This window comes from Pinus tabuliformis, chromosome 1_2 (assembly GCF_031772625.1).
Source record: "Pinus tabuliformis cultivar Carrire ecotype Pingquan chromosome 1_2, CPIR1, whole genome shotgun sequence".
NCBI classification, from domain to species: Eukaryota; Viridiplantae; Streptophyta; class Pinopsida; order Pinales; family Pinaceae; genus Pinus; species Pinus tabuliformis.
The window spans coordinates 896,863,293-896,882,523 of NC_142298.1; positions in this window are offsets into that span (position 1 = coordinate 896,863,293).

A 19,231-nucleotide genomic window follows, 5' to 3' on the forward strand; every position below is an offset into this window, starting at 1 on the left:
TACAAACTGTAAAGAAAAGAATGAATTCCTTAATGAATTACAGGTGAGGAAGATTTCTCTTCCTTTCCTAAAATCTCCATATCAGTGTCTCGACGTAGCTGCTGGCAGAAGGACTCCTGAGTAAGTGGTTTGCGATAGAGACGAACTCGGTGGCCGTTCACTTTGAAGGTGTATCCAGAACCGTCAATGGTGATTAACGTGATGGTCCCATTGTCATGCACCTTCTGGATTTCATATGGTCCCAACCAACGAGTCTGGAGTTTCCCAGGGAAGTCCTGAAATCGAGAGTCGTATAACAGAGCCCAGTCTCCCTCGTGAAAGACTTTGTTTTTGATGAGCGCATCATGCCATTTAGCCCGCTGTTGTTGAATTAGTGCTGTATTTTGTAGTGCAGAGAGTCTAATTTCATCCAATTCGTTGATCTGCTGTAGTCGATTAATTTGTGCCTCGCTTAGATCTAGGCCAACTTCCTGTGCGGTTCGTAAGGTCTGGATTTCAAATTCTATGGGAAAAATAGGCTGTTTTCCAAACACTAATTGATAAGGTGAGTAACCAGTGGTGCTTCTCCATGTTGTTCTGTACGCCCACAGTGCTTCGGGTAGTCTAGCAGCCCAATCACGCCTATGTGACGCAATAGTTTTCGTTAGGATTGATTCTATTATCTTATTGCTGCTTTCTACCTGCCCATTCGCCTGTGGGTGATATGGAGTAGTAATTTTATGCTGGACGTGATAATTATTGAGTGTTGCAGCTAATTTATTTCCAACAAATTGTGGTCCTCCATCTGTAATTATTTCCCTTGGAAGGCCATAACGTACAAATAGATGGAACAGGAACTGTATTACAGAATCCTCTGTGGCTCTTGGCAGTGCTTCTGCCTCAACCCATTTGGTGACATATTCTGTTGCCACCAAGATATATGTTTTCTGATTTGATGATGGGTTGATGGGGCCAACGAAATCAAGAGCCCATCGCTCGAATGGTTCAATGACTAATTGTGGCTTCAGAGGCATCTCGTCAGCTTGACCAGGTCGTCCTGCTCGCTGGCAGCTGTCACAGGCTTGGACAAATTTCTTTGCATCTTTGAAAATCGTGGGCCAGTAGTATCCTGTCTGCAATACTTTATGTCCAGTTCTACGCTCAGCAAAGTGTCCACCACACGGTCCATCATGACAGGCTTTTAGGATGTCGAAGATTTCATCTTCTCGAACACATCTCCTGATATGCATGTCTGCCCCTGTGTGAAACAAATAGCCCCCAATCCACGAAAATCGAGTACTCTTCTGAACAATCTGCTTGCGCTCATTAGGGGTTAAATGTTTTGGTAGCTTACCTACTGCAAGGTAATTGGCAACATCAGCATACCAGGGTGTTTGAACAACAACAGCAAACAGGTGCTCATCTGGAAATTGATCTTCAACTGCTGCTGCATCGATTGGCTTTGGTATTCTTGAGAGAAAATCAGCTACAGGGTTTTCTTTGCCAGGCCGGTCCTTGATTGTGATGTCGAATTCCTGCAATAAAATCAACCATCTAGTTACTCTAGCATTTGTGACAGGCTTATTTGCTAAATATTTGATGGCAGAATGATCTGTATATAAAATAACAGGATAGCCTGTAATATAATGTCTAAACTTATTGACAGCATGTATCACAGCTAGGAATTCTTTTTCAGTAACAGTATAATTTAATTCAGCAGGGGATAAATTTTTGCTAATGTAATAGATGGCATATGGTTTTTTATCCTCTTCCTGCCCAAGGACTGCGCCAATGGTTGTATCTGAGGCATCAGATGATATCTGGAATGGTAAATCCCAGTTTGGTCCTCGAAGGACTGGGGCTGTAGATACGAGCTTCTTTAGATCCTCAAAAGCATGGTCACATTTTTCTGTCCAAAGAAAATCAACGTTACCAGTCAGTGCATATAAAGGTGCAGCAATGTGCGAATAATGTTCTATAAATCGTCTATAATAACCAGAAAATCCAAGAAAGCTGCGTACCTCTGTTTGAGTAGTAGGAGTGGGAATAAGCAAAAGTATTTGAATTTTAGCCGGGTCTACCTGAATGCCATCTACTGAAACATAGTGTCCTAGGATAAGTCCTTCGGTCATCATCATGTAGCATTTTTCGTGGCTTAAACAAAGCCTGGTAGCAATGCAGCGCTGTAGGACTTTTTCTAGGGTGTCTAGTGCTGGATCAAAATCATCTCCATATGGTGTAAAATCATCCATATATACTTCAAGTCCATCATTTATTAAATCTGCAAAAATGCTAAGGATAGCCCTTTGGAATGTGGCAGGAGCATTACATAGGCCAAAGGGTAGAACTCGATAAGTAAATGTTCCCCAAGGACAAGTAAAAGTAGTTTTGTCCTGGTCTTCAGGGGCAATCTGAATCTGATTGTATCCACTGAAGCCATCCAGGAAAGAAAAGAATTTATTTCCTGCTAAAGTATCTAATACTTGATCTATGAATGGGAGAGGAAAATGATCTTTTTGTGTTGCTTTATTTAGTTCCCTGTAATCCACAAAAATTCTCCATTTTCCATTCTTTTTTGGTACCACCACAAGAGGAGAGACCCATTTACTATCAGAAATAGGATAGATAAAATTGACATCTAAAAGTTTCTGAAGTTCAGCTTTTACCACATCCTTTAGATGAGGGTTATGTCTTCTTTGCGGCTGACGAACAGGTCTAGCATCTTTTTCTATATAAATGTGGTGTGTACATAATTGGGGATCAATTCCTTTCATATCAGGGTAATCCCATGCAAATGCTTCTTGATATTTTGTTAACAGATGGATGAGCTTCATTTCTTGTTCAGGTGTGAGGTTGGCATTAATGTTTAAAGTTTTTCCCGGTTCAATTTCCACAATTTTACTATTTGTAACAGAAGTAACGGGTATCGTTTGGTCATGTGTATCTTTCAGAGGATCTTCTTCTAATTCATTATCAAATGCTACTTCTATCATGTGACACTGTGCGTGGGATCTAGATTCAGTTTGACTGATAAAATTATTAATCGCATCATCTTCTGTTTGATCTTTAAAATCAAGTGCCTCTTGTATAGTCAATGGAGATCTAATGTTATCAGTAAGGTATGATACAGGGTGTTTATTAGTTTTGATTACCGTGACACTTGGCTGCGCTGGAGGATATAAAACTAAATTTTTGATATTCGGCCCTCTGGTTATAATCATATTTCCCTGCCGGCAGCCAATATAAGCATTGGCAGTGGCGAGCCAAGGTCTACCTAGAATTAGCGGGTATCCATCAAGTCGGGTTTTTGGATTGATTATCAGGAAATCAGTTGGATATTCCCAGGAGTCTACAGAGACCATGAAATCATATAGAGTTCCCTCTGGTCTCACCACAGATCGGTCAACTAATTCTAACAGAGTAGAAGTGGGTTCTACAGATGTAATGCCAAGCTTTTGGCAAGTAGTGGTTGTTAAAATATTAATTGCAGCTCCTAGATCGACTAAGGCATTAGACAGAGTCTGACCATAAATTTGAACAGTTACAATTGGATTTCCTGGGTCTTCATATTTAATAGGTGTTTCTTTCCCGGACAGTAAATCAGATAAAGTACCGACTACTTGGACCCTTGGATTAGTTGTTATATTCCTCCTCGGTTTCTTGATGCACAATTCTTTGATAGTTTTTGCATATATAGGAATGTCTTGAATGGCTTGGAGGAATGGGATTTTTATGTACAGATTTTGTAATTCTCCCAGAATGTCAAAGTCGGGATATTGTATGGGTCGAGGTATGACTAATCGTTCTGGGAATGGAGGAGAGGATGTGGTTACCTGATTATAAGTCTGTTGCTTGTTTACATCCTCTTGTTGTGACTGTTGTTCTCTAGGTAACTGATCTTCAATATGAACTGTTTTATCTCCCTCAGTTCCAATTATACGTCCAGATGTAAACTGAAGATCATTGCACTCCCTCAGGTTGGGTCCTATTTCTGGTGATTCGATGATTTGGAGAAATTGGACCGGTCTGTTATTTGGATTGGGATTGGGTTGAGCTGGGAGTTGCGGTCTTAAATTAGACTGGGGATTTTGTTGTAAGGCTGGCAGAGTAGGTTGAGGGAGCGGAATAGTTCCTGCTGGCTAGTGCATCGGTCTTTGCCAGTTTGTCTGCCAGGGTGAACTTTGTGAAGTAGGGGGAGTCCATTGTGGAGGATATGGGCCATTTTGCCAGTATGGTGGAGTGTAAGGAAAATTCGGCCAACCAGATTGGCTTGTCTGATTCAGCCATGGGTTTGAAGAAGGAAACGATTGTGGTGACCAGTTTGAAAATGGGGGTTGAGATTGGTTTTGCCACATACCATATTGTTGAGCATTATACTGTGGAGGCTGAAAAGAAGAGGTTGGGTCTGGAAACATACCAGATTGTCTCGGCTGCCACTGGCGACGCTGGTTGATCAAGTACACCGATTCTGGTTCTTCTTCTGCTTCCTTATATACCGCTTTCAATCCAGGAAGTGAGGGGCAGCTCTCTGTAAGGTGATCTTTTGTACAGATGGCGCATGTTTGAACTGTATCCAACGGACATTCTTTGTGGCTATGTTTTTTTCTGCATCGGGGACAGAAGATCGCCAAATTCTGTTCTGCCTCCATCTGCTTCTGTCTAGCCTGCACAATATCAAGTTGTGTAGTTAGTGTCCCCAGAATATCAGTTTTAAAATTTTCTAATAAATTTCCAATTTCTACACGTGTTACTCCTTCTGTTGATACTTTGTTATCTCTTGCAAACCGATCATATTCTATCGGTTTTATTCTTGTGCTGCCTCTCGAACTCCTGATACATAAGTCAATGATGTCAGCAAAATTCTCTTGATAAATATCCCCTTTTCCCATGATGTTTAATGTTTCTATCCATTGTTCCTTCATACCCCTTATCAATGCAGTTTTTAATACATTATTAGGTAAAGGTAGTGATGCATAAGGAGATCTTTGTAGATTGTACTGAAAGTGTTAGCTACCTATACCAATACGTTTCATATTTCATGATTGGCAAGGAAAGGTCCAAATATGCTCTGCTTTGATGATGCAAAGATCACATATTTTCAAGAGAATACAATCTGTGCTTATAGCTTGTTGTGGACTCAATTTTGATGGATGGTCCAACAGCCTAATCTGGATCATGCCATGTTTTAAATTTTCAGTTTTAGAATAGAGAAAGAAGTCTGTCCAAACTGTTTAATCTTGGCAGACAAGTAGCTTAGGTAGAGAAGAAAGGCTCCCAACTGCTTAATCTGGGACCTTGGAAGAAATAAGGGTAGCAGTAGATAGAAAATCAAAAGGAATAAGCCAGAGAAAAGAAAAGGAAAATAAGGGTCTGCAAGCCTAAGTGCACCCTCCAAGAAGAAAACAAAAAAATGCTAGGCAAATAGATGGGTAGGCAGATGGGGTTGCAGAAGTGTCATTCCTTAAAATTGAAGGTATGCTAACCTATTTCACAAAGCAAAGTCAATGGATTGAGAAGTCCTTCTTCTCTATCAGGTTGCAGCAAGCAAAGAAGCATGTCTAACTTCCCAATTTTCCCTTCTCCATTCATTACTAACATCCCCTCATCAGTTGATATTCATGAAAGAATTGGTGGTCTTTGGTGGTTCTTAGTCCTATTAAAAGCCACATTTCTTGTCTAAAACTCTTTTTATTTTGATCTACTCCCTAAGCTAAGTTATTTTCAATAAACTTAGTATTATTTCCCCTCGTCCACTCCTTTCATCCATATTAACCCCTAACTTTATTATATAAACCCCCTATGTTACCCTTTCCCTAAGTATTATAACACCATGGTGTATAAACCCCAAGCATTGTATAAATATCCCTCCCCTTGGCATTATAGCCAATAAGTCCTCTGTCAGGGATCAAAATGACATTTGGTCACTTTGATAAACCTAAGTCTAACCCCCCTCCCCTCTTCTAAATTCATTTGGCCCCTTAAAACCTTTATTTGCTAAGCAAACCTTATGAAAACCCTTTTTACCTATACACCCGCTGCATTTGCAACAAGCGCGCAAAAACCCCACTTTTTGCACTTATCCAAAGTATCGGCGCATATAATTTTATTTTCAAAATACATTGAAAAACATTACAAACTGCCATACCCCAAAGGGTTTTCGCCATGCACAAATCCCGAAAGAAATATTAAAATAATCCCGCCCCCCTTCCGCATTGTCCGATCACCTCACTGATCCGTCAACCGTCGGATCGGACCCTTTTGATCCGATGGCCCTAATCCATATCGGACCGGCCCCGACGTCCGACAGATACCTTCCGATATCTGTCAGAAGGTGACGGCAGGCCTCCGCCACGCGTCATTCCCACAGCTTATCAGAGGTACGCCTGACAATTCCCCTTCCGTATCAAAAGCGGTGCGATGAGAAACCGCTAACCGCTTCCGGTTTTTGGTCAATCTGCCCGGCCAACGTCACCACCACGTCATACCCACGTCAGTGCCACCCCGCCGTCGCGTCAGCTCCTTCGTCCGCCCCCACGCTGATATGTCCGCCACCTCATCATCCCCATGGACCAATCATAGCTCGCCACATCACCCGATGACGTCATGTTGACGTCATCCGACCTTGACCCCACCTGATGATGTCATGCTGACGTCATCCAAAAAACGCGCCAATATGCCAAAAATCCATATTTAGGCCAATTTTCACGTTTTTTCATACTTTTTGCAAATTCGCTGTTGCTTTCTCTGCATGGTTTCTTCACGTCCAAACTTGCACCACCTTGCTGAAATCGATTTGGAGACCTCCGACGCGCCATTTCTACATAGATTCGTGACTGTTGCTCGCTGTTTGCCAGGTATTTACCTTTGTAAATCCTTCATATGCCTAATTTGTCTGTGAATTCCCTCGAAAAGCTTAAGAGACACCGAAACTTATAATTCACCGGCGAAATCCTTGTGCCTAGCCCCCATTTACAACTGTGAGCTCGAAAAGCACCAGCTGAGCCTTGTTTGCCCACATTTTCATAAAAAACTGTACTCTGTTCGCGCAATCGCGAAACAACTTACTCAAACTGTACCTACCTGCTAAAAAAGACAGATTGAGACCACACATTGGTCTTATTTGCACTTCAAGCAGTATTTCAATTGCTGCAGCTGTTTCACTCACCCTCTATTCCATACAATTCACATTTTTCCGTTGAAGAAAACTCTTTTGTGTTGCTCTGCATAGCAACTCCATCCATAATCCTAGGAGAAATCATGGATCCACCAGTAGCTCCTATAGCGTTGAACGTTGCTCCATTGAATGCCCCTCAGAGACAATTGGAATGGAAACCTCTGGCAGACATGGACTATCAGATTTCAGAGGAAATGCTGATGAGGACCAAGTTCCACATTCACCTGCTCAATGAGCTGAAGGCCAAGCATGAGACTGGAACAGATGTGCTGGGCATATGGGAGTCATTCCTCCCTATTTTCAAGCTCCCTCGGGTTAGACAATTCCCTGATTTGATCCATCTGTGTGTTGAAAACTATGACCCCACTCAGAGGGCAATTCTTGACCCTTCAGGATCAGCTGTGTTTTATATCACCCCAGAAGTTATCAAAGACATGCTCTGCTTCAGGACTGAGAAGAAACTGGTCCCTCTATCACTTGTAGACCTGATAAATCAAGGAGCCAGAATGACAGATGCTCAGGTCACCAAATTGAATCAGTTGTACATTGACTCTGACTCTGTGAAGTATCCTCCTATCAATCAAGTATACCTCAACCATCTGGGCAGAGATCTTGCAGACATGATCAGTCCCATTTTGGGCTACAACTCAATTGAGTTTGTTGATCAAACTGTGCTGGTAATGATGCTCATGTTTGCTCCTGGCAAGTCTCCTATCTGCTATGACTATGCCACCTATATATCAGACAAAATACATGAGCAACTAATGAACCTGGAAAGAGAAAGAGTGTTTAGATACACCTCTTACATTTACCACTTAATCTTATATCATCAACATCAGAGGTTCTCTTTTCCAATCAAAAGAGTGGATGCCCAAGGCAATCCAAGATCAGTGGTCTATTGGTCCTCTATTTTCCACTGTAGATTCGAGTCTCCTTATACTTATTGTGAGTTCATAGATCTCTTCATCCACCCAGCTATGTCAATGTTGATGATCTCACCTCCTCCAAGGCTCACTGATGACATGCAAAGGATCCTGCAGTTATCCAAATCATACAGCATTGGGGACTGGTACTTTTACTAGAACCACACCGTCATCAGGATATATGGGTGTGAATTGCCTCCCTACAGACTACCCAAATATGTGCCTATGAGGTTGTTTGCCCTAGAATACTTCAGGCAATTTGGCAATGTTGATGTGCTTCACTTTTCAGGCAAAGGCAAGAAAGCACAATTGAAAGTCAGGAACCAACTTGGCCATTTTGTCTATAACCAGAGGGAGGAAGGTTGGAAAGAAGCAGACAGGATGCTTGAGTCCCTTGGCCTTCAAACCAGTTTCCTTTGGAAACCTTATGACCCCAACCACTTTATAACTTTGAGGAGGCTCAAATACAAGCTGTCTGGCTATGATCATGTGAAGATTCCTCACATTGAAAAACATGCAAACCAAGTAAAATGGAGGAGAGGAACCCTAGAAGAGCCTGTTACACAAGAAGAGCTGAATCAAAGAGCAGTGAGGAATCTAAAGAAGATGGCTGACCTTGAACTTTGTTCACAGGTGTTTTCCCTTCCAAGCACACAAGTGGGAGCAGTTTCATCCTCCTCGACTGTAAATCAGCAAGCACCTAAAGCCACTGAAGATATATCTAGCAAAGGCAAGGAAAAGGAAATGGAGACCGAACAGCTACCTCATGAGAAGGTGCAGCAACAGCAGCAGCAGGTAGAACAACAACAACAACAGGAATTATAGCAAGAAGAAGGGCAGCATGACAAAGAGCAGCCCCCACAGCAAGAAGGGGCAGTTGAGGCCCCAATTTTCATGGAACAACAGGCACAAAATACGGTGCCTCCTAGGCAAGAAACATCAGCTGATGCATCAATCATCCAAACTCCACAAAAGGAGGATACTAGCAGAAAAAGGAACAGAGAGACTCCCTTGACCACATCAGAAAGTCATGGTGAGAAAAGACAGAGATTGAATCCTTTCTCTGAAGAGGAAATGCCAACAGGGCAGTCTCTGGGCATGGGCCCACCTAGCAGGGAAGCATCTGCAAGTTCCTTCCAAGAGGAACAGAACAGAACTGTGGGAGGAGAAGTCAACTCCTCTAGCCAGCAGAGAGAGGGTGAACTGAGCATTAAACAACAGTTCATAGACATAAAGAAAAGGAATGAGCCCATAAAAATACAGCTGTACAATCATTTGCTGAAGATGGCTCCCACTAACCAGCAAAGACTCATGTCTGCTTTTGATGTTAGTGAAGGAAAAATGATCATGAGTCATTTCTTGCTAGCTGTAGCACAGCCCCAGTCCCCTGCAAATTATATAAGGACCAATCTTGAGGTCCTTGCCAAGGACATCCACCCGATGGACAAAATCGAGCTACACAAACAAACGGGTGAGATGGTGTATGCTTCCTTGGCAGACAAAACATTGGACAATTATAGGCTGGAAAATAGCCTTAATAATACAGCTGCACAACTTTAGTTGGAGAGAGCATCCTCTCAAGCAAAGGACAATAGAATAAGGTCCTTAAAAGACATAATTATAGAGATTGGGCATGATCCCAAGGATATCAAGGGCATACAGGAAATATTGAAGTTGAGGGATGCAGACATGGCAGCTTTGAAGAGAAATATCAAACTCCCAGCCACAATTCACCCTCAAACAGATGAAGTTTCCCAGCAAAGGCATGATCAAGATGCCTCAGCCTTGCTGGTGTCTCTATATAAGCAGCTAATCTAGACACAAGAAAAGCTGGGAGAATCAGAGGCTGCACAGGCAACATTACAGGCAGCTTTGAAGCAAAGAGAAGAAGGTCAGACCTCCCAGCCTCCTCCTGAAGTAATAAACCTTGAGGAGACTACTCCAACTACTGTTCCCCCTCCTCAACAAACAGAACAGGCAGCAACATCCACCTCAGCAGCACCACCAACAACAGAGCAGGCCCCAAGCTTGGACATGCAAAAGCTGAGGAATGAGATCCAGGCCTTGGAAGCACAAATGACAGAATTGAATGAGGCCAAGGAAAAACTAGCCAAAGTCAATGAAAGATATGACAAATCCAAGCAGTCTGTGGCAGAAAAGGGCAGGGAGATAAAAGCCCTTAAAGACAGGATCAAAGAGCTAGAGAATGAGCTCAAATTAGATAAGGTTGTGGCTGAGCTTAGAATAGTGTTGTGGGCTAATATTGGCCAATCTATTAATGACCAGTGGCAGTATATTAAAACAATCCATGAGCAGTTAGAGCTCATTCCAAAAGCATAGGCTGAAATTCAGAGATCAAGGGCTGCTCTAAGCAACATGCCTGAAGTGGCCACCAGGATGATTAATGTGCTTAACAATAGAACAAGTACTCAGTTGTCTACCATGGGAATTTCAAACAGAACTGAGCACATTCAGTTAATCAAGAGGGTTCTTACACTGAGAAACTTGGTGCAGACATTAGAGAGAAGAACCCAGGACATGCAAACTGAGGTAAACAGGTTTATGGAGAAATTTCAGGTATTAGAAAACAGAGGGCTCCCTAACTTACTGAACACCGCAGGGAGACTGTTCACTCATGAGCAGTATGCCAAAAGGGTTAATGCATTTGCCACAAGTCAGATCAATGAGAAGCCCAGCACCTCAGAGGAAACAGGGCCAGCCACAGGACAGACTCTCTACAATAGAGTAGAAAGTTTATTTTTTATAATGAATGAAATTAAACACCTGTTTGAGGTGCCTCCCAATTTTTACAAATATACAGAGGCAGAGGAGACTATGGATGCAATTCTCAGGCATCAACTACCTACACTAGAATGGTGGACTAAGGCCATACAGATGATTTTATAAACAGGAAGCCATTCAATAAATTTTGTTCATGGAAAATGCAAATTGTCATACACAGGACAGTTTAAAAAGAATCAGCATGCATTAAAGATGAAAGCTGAGCCACCTCAGCAGAACTTACGGCCAACAAAGCAAGGTGAGAAGCTACAGGTGTCCGGGCCGAGAAGCTACAGCAGAGCAGCTCCAAAAGCGCATTTCACAGCATTAATGCAGATCACTCCAACCGACTCAGTGGCCTCCAAAGGCCAAAATATCTTCTGACAGGCATAAAGATGCATTTACTTTGTATTCAATGATGTAATAACTTTCTTATCTAATATCTTGAAAAGTTGGTGAATGTATTCATTTCTGAGATAACTTAGCACTCAGATATTTTGTAAACCAATTGTATATATTTGCCCCTCGCACAAGCTTGCAAGGGTTGTTGTTGATTTCTCTTGAAGAAGTTCTTATGTTGTAATCCTTTCAGAGTTTAATAAAGAAAGTGATGGAATTTCTCGGAGTTCTGAAGTGTTGAATGCATTCTGGTGTCTGTTGAAAAACTGCAGGATTCCTGTGTACCTCACAATACAATAAGTTTTTCTGTAACTCTATTTATGTGTTTCAATCTGTTACAATCCATATATTTTTCTAATTTCTAAGTGTTTAGCAACAAAGAAAAAGAATAACCTTCAGGACTTATTCATGCAATACCCTGAGTTCAATCTATGTTGTTAATGAATGTTTTCTTCAGCTATAATCTTGATAAGTGTAATTCTTAATTGCTGCACTTTCAGAATATATCTTTCACAGTGACCTTTGTTTCAGGAATTCAAGTGTGCTCCTGAGCAACATGTTTCACTTTCACATCACCAGCTTAATGGAAAATTCTTAATTGCTTTCTGTTGGCTAACCATACATCACCACTTAAGTTTAAATTTTGTTTGTTTGAGATACTCAATAGGCCCTGCAGTCTGAACATCATCACTCCAGCATTTCAAAACATTTCACAGCTCTAGACTCCATTTCCCAATGATATACTACTATCTGAACACTACATCTTAAGCACTGAAAGAAGTCCTTCAACCAAAACATAAACCAAAAACCTGAGCATAATAGCTAGCCTAAAAACACTATCAAAACAGAGACAAATCATAAAGAGAGAGCCCTCTCTGGTTACAGTTTGGCTAGAAACTGTGATCCAAAGATTGGTTAGTGGTTACCCCGGCCGTATTCCCTTGGGAGTCATAGGGAACAACCTGGGTGTTAACATAATTGGCGACTCCACTGGGGAGTAAGCATACTTTTCAAACCGTTGTCTGTCCATAGACAGTGGTTCTAAAAGGCTTAAACAGTCCCTTAAACAATCCTAAAAAATCTTAGAAAATACCAAAAAACAAATTCAGAAGCTGGCTCCTAAAAAGGAAACCAGGCACACTAGGTCTAACCCTGACCCAAATCCAGCAGTTTTTGAGAATCCTAATATAATCCCTAGAAGAATTAGGAAGCAACAAAGGCAGGAAAATCCTAGTGATTTGAGTCCTGAGATAGCCCACCCTGAACTAGTTCCTACCCCTATCAAGGTTCTATTTCGCTCTACCCCTGTCTCCCCCAGTTCACCATCTACATCTCAAAGCCCTCCTTTCACATCTTCACCCACTGCACATATCCCCTTGAACAACACTCCAGGTGCTGCCACACCTGTTACACCTGTGGTACACACCTTTCCTTTTATCCCAGTTGCTCCTGTAAATCCCTCAAACCCTGTGAATATGGCTAACAGATATGCACCCTTGCAAATACCAGCTAATGCTGCAGCTCTACCCCAAGATTACCAAACCAAAATCTCATATTTTGACTCCAATGGCCCTTTGACAGCTGTCCAGCATGCCAAAAGGATGCAAGACCATTTTGAGACCTATGAAATAGATGATGACAGTGTGAGAATGAGGATGTTTGTTCAAAGCCTAACTGGGGATGTAAGAACTTGGTTTAGATCCCTGAATGCAAATTCCATCACAACTCCTGATGAACTGTATCAAGCCTTTACTAGCAGATGGGAAAAGAAGAAGGATCCTCTGCACATACTTGGTGAATATGACACTATCAAAAGAGGTCCCCAAGAGACTGTTTTGGAGTATTGTGCAAGATTCAACAATGTATATAACGCAATCCCACAAAATTTAAGACCCCCTCCGGATTTAGCTTTGTACAAATTCCCTGATGGTTTTGACCCTGACATGGCCTATCAGTTGAAGGAAAGAGACCCTCAAACCCTTGCAGAGGCCCAAAGGGTTGCTGTCACAGTGGAAGCTAACCTGATTGCCAAAAGAAACAGAGCAAGGTTGGAAAAGAGAACAACCTTCAAAGAAGAACCCTCTGATTTTGATCAAAAGCTCGATGCAATACTCACTGGAATGAAAAGATTGGGTGATAGAGTGGAATCGGTTGAGAGAAAATCATCATGGGAAGCACCACAAAACAACCCTCCTAGGAATCCAAATTTTAGGAGAACTCAAAACCCAAACGTTGGCAAGACCAGTGCTGACCAAGACATAAGACCCCCTTTCCAGGAAAACTATGCTGAAACTTCCACATCAACTGAACCCAATGAAGATTCTCAGATTAATTTAATGGGTCTAGATGGTGAAAGTCAAGTTTTCTTAACACAAGAAGATCATGAGGATGATGAAATAAAATTGTTCCAAACCAAATCAGGTGAATCCTTTGACTTTAAACAAGGCTATGACATTGTTGTTTATGAAGTCCATAAACAATACAAGCTAAGGAGCAGAACTGTGAATATAAATCAGCCTGAAAAGATAAAGGATAATCAGCAGCCTAAAAGAGCCATAGTCACAGAACCTAATGACAAAACAAATTCACCTATAGAAGAAATAATTATTGAAGAGATCACTGAACCATTGTCCTTAAAATAGCAGCCTATGGCTACTTCATCCTTTCACCCTAATTTAAATGTTACTCCTCAAGAGATGGGTAAAAAGGACAAGTCCCAAAATCAAGATAAGAATCAACAAGAAGATTTAGTGAACAAGGAAAGGACTGTTATCCACAACCCTAAGACCCAATCTGAAAAACCCTTTGACCTAGAAACTGAAATTGGCAAACTAAAGATAGCAATTCCTCTCTCAGAACTGGCCAAGCATGACATCTATAAACTACAGATCAAGAAGTCCCTTCAACTCACTGGCAACAAAGATGATGTTAATGTGTTGGATGATACCCCAGAATTACTGTTTGGCCCAGAAGTGGATGGAAAAATAGTAGTCACAGGGGTATTACCTTTTTATGTCAGCTTACATATTCATGATAAGATATTACATAATGCAATGTTTGACTCAGGTGCCTCTCACAATCTCATGCCAAAAGCAGTCATGGAGAGATTGAATCTAGATATAACAAGACCATACAAGGACCTGTTTTCCTTTGACTCCAGCCAAGTCAAGTGTTTAGGTCTCATAAAAGATTTATGTGTGTCTCTGGTTCAATACCCAAACAAAACAATTCTGATGGATGTTGTAGTTCCTGATATCCCACCTAAGTATGGGATGCTGTTATCAAGATCATGGGGAGCTAAACTCCAAGGTTCCCTACAATTAGACATGTCATATGCCACCATCTCTGTTTTTGGGCAACCAAAAAGACTATACAGAGAAACACTCATGAAATACATGGTCAGCAGTGAAGAAAAGCCTCAAAACTTTCCCATATATGCTGTCCATTCAGACATAGACTCATACATTCTCTTCAATGACAGCACAACTCTCTCAAAAAATGATGTTGAAACCAAAATACTCATACAAGAGGAAGACTCTAATGAAAGAATTACCACCCATGAAACAACAGTCAATCAAACACTAGACACTGTTGCTGCCCTAGTTGTCAAGCATATCCAATCAAATGATGAGACTGTCCTAGAAGACAAGCCAGATGAAAAACCAGAACTTCAACTTACATTGCCAGCCCATGAACAGATCATTAAATCTCCTTCACAACAAGATATTCTATGGTTCCTTGAATTTGATGGCTCAGTCAACAAATTAGGGGCAGGAGCTGGAGTTTGGGTACACAATAAAGAAAATAGTCATGCAGAAGGCAGAGCCTATAGATTAAACTTCAGATGTACAAATAACATGGCAGAATATGAAGCTCTTTTACTAGGCCTCAAGTTAGTAAAGTTCTTACAAGCTGCCAGGGTTTCAATCATGGGTGATTCAGATTTAGTTATCCAGCAAGTGAAGGGAAATTTTGTCACCAATGACAAAAGACTAAGGTCTTATAGGTCTGCTGTTGCTGAAGTACTAAACTTTTTCTCTGAATTCCAAATCACTAAAATTCCTAGAACCCACAATCTGCATGCTCATAGTTTGGCCACATTTGCTAGTACTTGCAAATTACCATTGGAACCTAACAATTGTTTCACAGCTGAGATAAAACACAGACCCTCCATTCCAAACAATGTTAAAGATTGGCAAGTATTTGAGGATGATATGCAAATAAACAAATTTTTAACGCTGTAACAAGAGTTTGCAGGATTAAATATTGACACTGACAGAGCAAGTCAATCACAAATACTTGATAGAGCAAGTCAATCACAAATACTTGACAGAGCAAGTCAATCACAAATACAGCTTGAACAGATCAACCACCCAATATCACCTAGAACAACAAAAAAAATGCTGAATCCAACTATCTTCAACAAGGAAAACATTCAGCAAATTCACCAAATCAGTTGTGAAGAAGTGGCCAATGCTGAAGCTGAAATCATAGAACTGAAGGACAATTTTCTTCCAACAGGCCTCACTCCATTAGAGGATATCTTTGACTCAAATGACATCCCTAGAAAACCAAAAATGCAGCCCCTTAACTCTGCCATTGAAGAATGCAACATTGGGACTGTTGCACAGCCCAAAATAATTAAATTGTCTGCATCTTTACCTCCTGATCAAAAGCCTAAATACATTGACCTCTTTAAAGAGTTCCAGGATGTCTTTGCATGGAGTTATGAGGATCTAAAGTCCTATGATACCTCCGTTATCCAACATACTATCCCTCTCAAGCCTGATCAAAAGCCCTTTAAACAAAAATTGAGGAGAATCAATCCTATGCTTCTCCCAGCAATGGAACAAGAGGTACAGAAAATGTTCAAGGCAGGCATCATAGCACCTATCAGATTCTCTGAGTGGATTTCAAACTTAGTCCCTACAAGAAAGAAAACTGGAGAAATAAGGCTTTGTGTGGATCTTAGGAACTTGAATCAAGTATCCCTCAAAGATAATTATCCCTTACCCAAGATGGATCACATCCTCCAAAGAGTGGTAGGAGCCTCAAGGATGTCATTACTTGATGGATTCTCAGGCTTCAATCAAATCCTGGTGCACCCTGATGATCAAGACAAAACAACATTTACAACCCCATGGGGAACTTTCAAATATGTAAAAATGCCTTTTGGGCTGAAAAATGCAGGGGCAACATTTCAAAGAGCAATGGATATTGCTTTTGCCAAGGAGATTCATGACTTTTTAGTCATTTACTTAGATGACCTCACACCTTTTTCAAAATCTGACCAAGAACATTTAAAACATTTGAGACAGATCTTCCTAACATGCAGGAAATATGGAATTTCCTTGAATCCCAAGAAGTCTCTATTTGGTTTGGAAGAAGGTAAGCTGTTAGGACATATTATTTCAAAGGATGGCATAAGAATTGATCCAGATAGAATACAAGCTATCCTACAAATGCCCCACCCAAGAAATATCAAAGAATTGCAGGGATTTTTGGGAAAAATCAATTTCTTGAGAAGGTTTATCCCAAACTTAGCTAAACTAATAAGATTACTAAATAACATGCTAAAGAAAGATTCAAAAGTGAAATGGACAGTTGAAGCAAATCAAGCCTTTGAAGGTATAAAGCTGGCCCTTACCCAAACCCCGGTCTTGACCAATCCTCAATTTGACAGAGAATTTATCATTTTCTCTTTTGCCTCCCAGCATACTATTGCTGCTGTTTTGTTACAGAAAGATGACCAAGGAAATGAGAAGCCAATTGCTTTCTTTAGCAGAGCTCTTAGAGATGCACCTTTAAAATATCAAATCATGGAAAAGCAAGCTTATGCTTTGGTTAAAGCCATTAAGGACTTTAGGATTTACATCCTTTATTCACATGTTATAGCTTATGTACCAAGTCCTATTGTCAAAGACATTCTCACCCAAGAAAATTTAGAGGGCAGAAGAGGAAAGTGGATTGCCAACATTTTGGAATTTGATATTGAGATAAAACCTACAAAACTAATAAAAGGGCAAGGTTTGGCCAAACTAATGGCAGAAGCAAATTTCCAAGCCTTAGACATCAACCAGCTGGACAGTGAACCGGAGCTGGCGACTCCAAAGATCAATGTAGCCTTTGAACAATCCCCTTGGTACTCTGATATATGTTATATATTGCAAAACCTGTGTGCTCCCCCAGGATTGTCCAGAACTAAATGTAGGTTCTTAAAAATGAAAGCTTCTAAATTCTATGTTATGGATGGAAATTTATTTTGGAAAAACCATGAAGGGATATTGCTAAACTGCCTAATTGAGAATGAAACTGACAATATCATAAAAGAATTTCATGCAGGTGACTGTGGTGGACACTTGTATTGGAAGTCCACTGTGGATAAAATACTAAGGGCTGGTTACTGCTGGCCCACCCTGTTCTCTGATGTCAAGAAATTCACCACCTCCTGTCATAAATGTCAAGTGTTTGAGGGAAAGAGACAGTTACTGCCACTTCCCTTAAGGCCTATTGCAACAGAGAGACCTTTTCAACAATGGGGCTTGGATTTCATTGGGGAAATTCATCCCTCATCCTCAGGCCAACATAGATGGATCCTAACAGCCACAGACTACTTCACTAAGTGGATTGAAGCTGTTCCATGCAGACAAGCAAATGATTCAACAATCATTCAGTTTTTGGAGAACATATTGGCTAGATTTGGTTGTCCTGACAAAATAATAACAGACAATGCTGCTGCTTTCAGATCCAAGAAAATGGTGAATTTCTGCCACAAATATCACATTACCTTAGGCCATTCTACTGCATACTATCCCCAAGGAAATGGCCTTGCTGACTCATCAAATAAAACCCTGGTAAACATTATATAGAAAGTGCTAGAAGAGAACAAAAAGAATTGGCATAAGAAGCTTGTGAATGCTCTATAGGCAGATAGACTAACAACCAAGAGATCAATTGGGACCAGCCCATATGAGTTGGTTTATGGATTAGAAGCCAAATTCCCTTCATCACTAGGGGTGCCTGTTATGAAACTTCTTCAAGAAAGCCAAGCTGAACCAAATGATATGCAAAGAAGGATCAATCAAATAATATGTTTACAGCAAACTAGAGATCAAGTTTTCAGCAGAGTTCAAGTTCTACAAGAAAAATTAAAGAAGGCCTTTGATAGGAGAGCTAAGGCAGAAGATTTCAACATTGGGGACAAAGTCCTCAAGTGGGATTCAAGAAGACAGGATAAGGGAAAACATGGAAAATTTGATTCCCTTTGGAGAGGACCATTTGTTGTCCAAGCAGTACAAGGAAACAACACTTATTTCCTTAAAAGTCTTAATGAAACTGATTTGGATGAAGGTCCTGTGAATGGCAAGATGCTCAAGCACTATTTTGACTACCACCCATAAGTGCAGCCTGAGTTTTCCCTTGTAACATATCCAGATGTATATATTATTTTCTGTTAAGATGTAAAAATGCAATTTCTCAAAGTTTTCTTAACAATCAGCAAAAGGTAAATAGGATCAGAGGTCTACCAAGAAGGGAAGTACACAATTTTGGCATCTCAGAGCAGCATACTTCAAGTTTTGATAAAGGCAGTCAAGGGGCCAAGGCAATCTGACTTGCTGTTCTTGGTCTTTCAAATCAAAAACCATCCCCATGTGGAGCCACTGTTAGCTACCTATACCAATAGGTTTCATATTTCATGATTGGCAAGGAAAGGTCCAAATATGCTCTGCTTTGATGATGCAAAGATCACATATTTTCAAGAGAATACAATCTGTGCTTATAGCTTGTTGTGGACTCAATTTTGATGGATGGTCCAACAGCCTAATCTGGATCATGCCATGTTTTAAATTTTCAGTTGTAGAATAGAGAAAGAAGTCTGTCCAAACTGTTTAATCTTGGCAGACAAGTAGCTTAGGTAGAGAAGAAAGGCTCCCAACTGCTTAATCTGGGACCTTGGAAGAAATAAGGGTAGCAG